Here is a 7,634-nt window from a genome sequence, read left to right as displayed (position 1 = left end):
ACCTTTACCTCTATCTCAGCCCTATGTGCCATTAGAACCCTTAAACACGCTATTCATATAATCATAGAATCCCTGCAGTGCCGAAGGAGGCCATTCAGCCTATCAGGCCTGCACCAACAACAATTCCACCCAGACCTTAGCCACGTAACCCCACATATTTACCCTGTTAATCCCTCTGAAACTAAGGAGCAATTTAGCATGGCCAATCAACCTAACCAGCACATCTTTGGACTGTGGGAGGAAACTGGACCACCCAGAGGACACTCACACCGACACGAGAGAATGTGCAAACTCCACACAGACAGTGACCCAAAGCCGGACTTGAACCCAGGTCCCTGGCACTGTGCAGCAGCAGTGCTGACCACTGTGCCACCATGCCGCCTTTAGTTACTGGGCTATTTTTGCTGTTAGAATTAAAGGGATTCAAACTTTGTGCCAATTAATTACAGCAAACTTCTTTTATTGGAACACCGCAGAGGTATCTAGTTGTTCTCTTTAGTGAAAGGAAGTTTGAGAGGAGGTTTAATACAGGTGTTTACAATTATATGCCATCTGGACAGAGTGAGAAAGAAGAAACTGTTTCTATTGATGGCAGGTTGAGAACCAGAGGACATCAATTTAAGGTGATTGACAAAAGAACTAAAGGTGACAAGATAAAAAAACATTTTTACACAGCGAGTGATTAGGATCTGGAATGCACTATGTCTGAATGTGTGGTGGATGCGGATTCAATTGTGGCTGTGAAATGGGATTTGGAAATTCATTGAAAAAACAAAATGCAGGTCTGCAAGGAAAAGGCAGGGGAGTGGGACATGCTGATTAGCTCTTGCACAGAGCAAGCATGGACGCAAGGGGCTGAATAGCCTCCTCATGTACTATAACTATTCTATGATCACTAAGACCACCCATTTCCATCTTTGTTAGATTATCTGTTTCTGCATTATCAGTTCATCTGTTGTGGAAATCCACAATTATGCCTATGTTACATCTTTGTTACTATTGCAACACTGTCATGGCCAACCCCCATGTTTCACCCTCTGTAAACTTGAGGCCATCCAAAATTTTGCTGCCCATGTCCCAATTCACACTCAGTCCTATTCATGAGTCACTTCTGTGCTCATTGACCCACATTTGCTCCTAGTTACGCAAAGTCTCAACTTTTAAATTCTCATCCTGATTCCAGATCCCTCCATGACCTCCCATTGCCATCTCAATCTCCTTCGGCCCCATAATTCTCCAAAGTGTGTTTGGAAGGCAGGGGAAACAAAGGTTAGAAAATAGACAACAAGGGAGTTTGGAGTTCAATGCAACTAGTCCAGAGAATAAGGCAGAAGAACTGAGAGCACAGAGTGATGTGGGAATATGATAATCTAATAACTATTACTGAGACATGCTGAAAGAAGGGCAGAATTGATAGCTCAACAATCCTTGGCTGGGTGGGACTGGAAATTCTTGCCCAAAGTCAACGAACCTTTTGGGTGGCCCATCAAATGTTCCAACCCACACACGATGATTCCTGCCTCGAGCAAGGTGGGAAAATTGCAGCCCTGGTTACAGGATTTTCAGGCGAGATGGGGATATAAATGGAGGGTGTGGCGGGGGGTGTGGGGTGGTAACAATACTCATTAAAGAAACAATCATAGGTATAAGAAAGGATAATATGATGGAAAGATCATCAAATAAAAACCATATAGGTTGAGCTGAAGAACAGCAAAGGAGTAATCACACTACTGGGTGTATACAAAAGACTCCCAAACAGTCAGAAGGAGATAGAAGTGCAAATATGTAGCAAGTCTTTGAGAAATACAAAATCAATGGGGCTGAAATAATGGGTAGGAAACAAAGAGTAATAGTCTATGGTTGTTTTTGTGACTGGAAGGCTGTTTCCAATGAAGTTTTGTTGGGCTCAGTACTCAGCATTATATGGTAACAGCCACAAAAGGTAGTCAAATGCGTTGTGATATTTAAACTTTTTTACTTACAAAAATATTTACAGTGCAGCATGGACTCAGAACTAGAGGCAGGGGTAAAACTAAGCCTGTGAAAAGGCCATGCTATTGATGACATCTTTTCCACCTGCTCATACCCACTAAAGACATTAGTACATTCATTCAAATACAAAGATGCTTACTGTAGCACTCTGTAACACTTCTATCCCCTTAATTTCAATCCTCTTTAAGGAAAGAAACATAATGAAACCCATGTCTCAACTATGCAACAGTCTTTCAGGAGTTTTGAACTACACTTTCACCTGTGCAGTACCACTAGTGACTTCCTAGATATTACTAAGGAGAGACCACATGGAAAACGGAAAGATGAGCTGAATGTACAAAGGTTGTATCCTTTGGGAATTGGACTTGTGGGTGCAGGAGTAGGTTGAGTACCTGTGCATGAATGTTCCTCATCTTCTCCTGAAATAGCGTCCATTGGAAATCCTTGTATATCAGGAAACACTTCCTGTTGAATGTCCACGGTCGCAGTTCCTTCTACTATATTACCTGAAATCTTTGCTATCTCTGAGTCATGGTGTAGACAAATGTGATCCGGGTGTCTGCAAATGACTCTTTCATTGATCAGTTTCACTACCAAAGATACTGGACCACTCTGGTTGAGAATAACTCCAGGCAGCCATTGTTGGTTATTGCCAAAATTACTTACAGAGACACGATCATTTGGGTTTAAATGTCTCTCCTTAGCATGGTAGTCATGTCTCTTCTTCTTTTCCTTCCCAATCTCGCTTTGACATCTGGATGTAGCAGATTCAAGTTAGATTTTGGTTTCTTACCCATCAGTAATTCAACTGGTGAGAGTCCTGGTGCTGTTTGTGACATGATATGATACTGGAACAGGAATTGTGAGAGCTTGGTTCCCAGAGTATTACCTGCCAACCCCTCAATCCTTCTTCCAATGTCTGAACAGTTCGCTCTGCTAAACCATTTGAAGCTGGATGAAAAGGCACAGTATGCACATGGTGTATTCCATTCTTTGTATAAACTCTTGGAACAAATCACTTGTAAATGTTGTACCATTATCAGAAACAAGAGAAACCGGTAAGCCATGAGTTGCAAAAACTTAGCGTAGCTTCCCTATCATAATGGGAGCTTTAATATTGTTCATGATGTGTACTTCCAACCACTTAGAATGCGTGCCCACAATTACTAGAAACATATGACCCATAAAAGGACCTGCAAAGTCCACATGAAGCTTAGATCACAGATGAACAAGCCACTCCCAACAGTGCAGTCGTGTGGTGGTGTCATCTTCTGGTTAATCTGACATGCAGAACAGGATTTCACCTTGTTCTCCAAGTCCTAATCCATTTTAGGCCACCAAAGGTACAACCTGGCTAAACTTTTCATTCAGAAGGCACCGATGTGAGCCTCATGACCTTCATCCAAGACTTCTGAATGACTAGGGGGTGGGACAATCACCCTGGACCCCTAAAGGATACAACCATCCTGCATACTCACCTCATCTTTCCGCTTTGCATATGGTCTCAATGCACCATCTCCTATGATAGTAGGCCATCACTGCATAAGAAATCTCTTCACCTGAGATAGGACAGGGTCCTGGTATGTCCACTGCTTAATCTGTTTGGTATTGATTGGATAACGTGAAACTCTCTCAAGCAAGAAAATTGTCTCTGGGGAAAATAATGTCTTGGTGGGCACAGAATCATAGAAAGTCTGGTAAAGGAAGACAACTCAACACATCTGCGTTTACATTGTCCTTCACTGCCCTGTACATGATGATATACTGGTAAGCTGACAATGTGAGAACCCAGCATTATATTTTCACTGAGGCAATGAGAGGAATGCACTTGGATTTACTGAAAAGACCTATCAATAGATTATGGTTGGTATGTATAGTAAATAAACGGCCATCAAGGTGCTGATGAAACTGTTTCGCAGCAAAGACAATCGCTCAACCTTCCTTGTCTAACTGCGAATATTCCTTTTCAGCTGTTGTCAGCATACATGATGCAAAACCAATGGGTTTTTTTAATCTGTCCTCCATCAGAAGAGAGAGTACTGCCCTAGCACCATAGAGCAAGGTATCGCATGACTACAATGAGTTTTCTGTCTTGATCAAAGTAATTTAGCAGATTAGATGATTGTGGCAGGGCTTTCACATCCTTTCTTTTGTGCTGGACCTCACTTCCATTTTGTTTGTTTTGTGAAGTAGTAGATACAATGGTGCCAACACAATTGAGAGGTCTGGCAGAAAACTTCCTGTCATAATTTACCATGCTCAGAAATGACCTGAGCTCAGACACACATCTGGGGTTTGAGGCTTCCTTGATAGCTCTGACTTTATCTTCCACTGGGGACAAACCCTGCACTGGACTTTATGATCCAAATATTCCCCACACTGTCTGGAAGATGCACTTGCTACACTTCAGGTGCAGCCTGTCTCTGAAAATCTCTTTAGCATTTAGAACATAGAAAGAACATAGAAATCCTACAGTGCAGAAAGAGGCCATTTGGCCCATCAAGTCTGCACCAACCACAATCCCAACCAGACCCTACCCATGTCCCTACATATTTTACCCCCTAATACCCCTAACCTACACATCTCAGGACACTAAGGGGCAATTTGATCCAGGTTGCTGAGGTGTACTAAGGGGCAATTTGATCCAGGTTGCTGAGGTGCTCCTCCTCAGTTTTCCCTGTGATTAGAATATCATTAAAGTAAACTGCTATGTGGGGAGTCCCCTGTAACAGATTGTCCATTTTTCTCTGAAAAAATCGCTGGACTGGGGGAAACCTCAAAAACCAGGTTGTCTTTGAACATGAGTTGTCTATGAGTGTTGATTGTGACATACTGTTTTGAGTCCTCCGCTAACAAAACCTGCTGGTAGGCGTGGCTCATGCCAAGTTTTGAGAACCTCTTACCTCCTGCAAGGGTTGGTAACAGATCCAGGTGATGCATAACTGACTGATTTTTCAAATTTGAATATCCCTGCTCAGCCTTCAACCTGCTCTTTGCACCCCTGCATTTCTTAGCTAAAAGACCCTTTTTGCTGTAACAGTGACAAACAGCATCCATAAATCTGCAATGATTCGCACACCTGAAGCATTACACTGCTTTCACCTTCTTCTTGCAGCCTCTTTCTTTATTCTATGTATTGTACCTGCCTGTGCATCTCCAATAAACTTTTTGCATTGCTGGCAGTCATTATCATGCCGTGACATATTTCTAGAGCCTTCTTGAAAGTCAGTGTGGCTTCTCCCAACAAACAATACTGTAAGCTGTCTTATTAATGCCACAAACTAGTCTGTCCCAGAGCACGTCTTCCAATTATGCTCCAAATTCACTATGTTCAGAGAGTTGTCTTAATTCAGCAAGAGACTGTCCCGTCTTCTGAAAAAGGCTACACAACTTGAATGACTGGACAATCACTGAGTTGTGGTGATTCTGAATGAGTGCAACTGAGTCTGCAAATGAAAGGTCCTCCAGTTTCTGTGGTGTTGCTAAATTCCAAACTAGCTTTCCAATTCCAAACTTGCAAACTAGCAAGTCTTCGCCACATACACATTCAGAATTGTGTGCTTCTTAACCTCATCTGCAGTTCCATCTATCAAGAAAATGTGTTCCAACTTTTCCACATATTTGGCACAGTCCTCATTCTCTTCCAGAAACTCAGTGATACTCCCAAACATAGTCATAGTGTTGCTAACCTGTTTTTTGTCAGTAAGCTCACAAATATGCTGATCAGAGCCCACAACTGCCACTCACATTGCAAACTAGCTACTCATTGTGCAAATCTTAGTGTCATGCTGAACCTGGATTTTTCTTTTCCTTTTATTTTGCTGTTTTCTCCTTATTGCCAAAAAGATGTGGCAACTTAGCCACAAAAAGAAAATTGAACGCATTGTGATATTCAATCCTTTTTACTGATAAAAATATTGAAATACAGTACAGCATGGACTCAGAACTGGAGGCGGCTAGTTACACAGGTCCCTCATAGTAAGACTAGGCCAGCAAAAGCCAATGAGACTGATGACCACAGTCGAGCATTTCATACCCACTAAACTCATCAGTACGTGTATTCAAATCTGAAGATGCTCACTATAACACTCTGTAACGAATGGTACAGATCAATGATTTGGACTTGAATGCAGGAGTCACGATTACCAAGTTTGCAGATGATACAAAAATTGTTCTGTTAGTTGATAACGAAGAAGCGAATTGTAGACTGCAAGAAGATATCAGTGCTCAGGGCAGTTAGAGAGAACGGTGGCAAATGGAACTCAATCAGAAAGGTAAGTTAGCACACTTAGGGAAGGCTAACAATGCAAAGGAAAACAGAAAAAATGGTAGATACGGAGAAGTGTAAAGGATCAGAGAGACTTTGGAATTCATGACCCTAGATCCCTGAAAGTAGTTGGACAAAGATATAAAGTAATTGATGGGTCACATGGCCTCCTTGCGTGCTGTAAATTGACCATGATTTCTACAATACCTGCATTAATTTTGGTTTCTTTGAGCATCCTTGGTTTGAATTAATGACTGTGCCATCAGTTGCCTGGGCCCCAAGTCTGGTACACACTTCACACACTTCTATGCTTCTCCACCTCATTTTTCTCCTTTAACACGTTGACCAAGTTTTTGGTCATCTGGCCTAATGTCACCTTATGTGGCTCAATGTCAAATGCCCTTCAAAGCATCTTGGGCTGTTTTACCACTTGAAAAGTGCTATATAAATGCACATGGTTGGATATTGGGAGATTATTTTAATTTGGGATGCAAAGTCTCTAAGCCAAGCAATTTCTTCCGATCTTGCTACATTGATAGGCCTCTGCTGAGTCTGTCGATTGAATGCTCTTCTATGATGTGGTGCATTTTTTGCTCTCTCCCACAGTCATGTAGTGGGCTGGAACTAATGTCCCATTGTGAAGTTTGGTCAACAGAGGCTGAGGCCAGTTCTGAACTTGTTGAGTGTGGACCACTCTTTTCTTGGAAGATTGAAACCAGGCAGTTGAACCAGGGTCCCTGGCAGGGACCCTGTTTGGTAGAAGTTTGGTTTGAGACCAGATACTTGTTTATTGTATCCATTGATTTCAACTTGTTTGTCCTGGTGGAATTTGCATTAAAGTCCTATGGGGGATGGTTTTTCCATATCTCCCTTCTTGATGGGTAAGTACTTTGGGTGGGCTGAATAGATCAGCATGAAGAGGCAGGTGGGGGGCATTGCAAACATTTTCTATCACTTTGAGCTATTGTAAGTCACTGGATATATGTAATGTTTTGCAGGACAAGGAGCCAAGGGAGTGGTGTTGAGCGTAGTGTTCCAATAATGATACACATGGTAACATTCAGCTGTCTGTCAACTTTGTGTGTGTGATGATCTTCATGAAGCAGGGGCACAGTATTCTGCTACTGAGTATGAGAGTGCAAGTACTGAAGTCTGGCTGGTGGTAGTAACAGTACTCATGTTGAGCTGTACTAATGTACTCATGAACAGTACTCATATTGAGCTGGCAATTAAGTTGTTTCTGGACTTGACCTTTGTTGCAGTTTTTAGGTGTTCCTAGGTCACTGTCTTTTCGAGGGTCACTCCGAGATATGTTGGAGTTGTTGCTTTAACTTGTAGCCACGGTAGAGCGACACAGTGGTTAGCACTGCTGCCA

Source organism: Carcharhinus amblyrhynchos, chromosome 26 (assembly GCF_965287045.1).
Source record: "Carcharhinus amblyrhynchos chromosome 26, sCarAmb.v2.hapA, whole genome shotgun sequence".
Lineage (NCBI taxonomy): Eukaryota > Metazoa > Chordata > Chondrichthyes > Carcharhiniformes > Carcharhinidae > Carcharhinus > Carcharhinus amblyrhynchos.
This window is presented reverse-complemented; position numbering follows the sequence as displayed.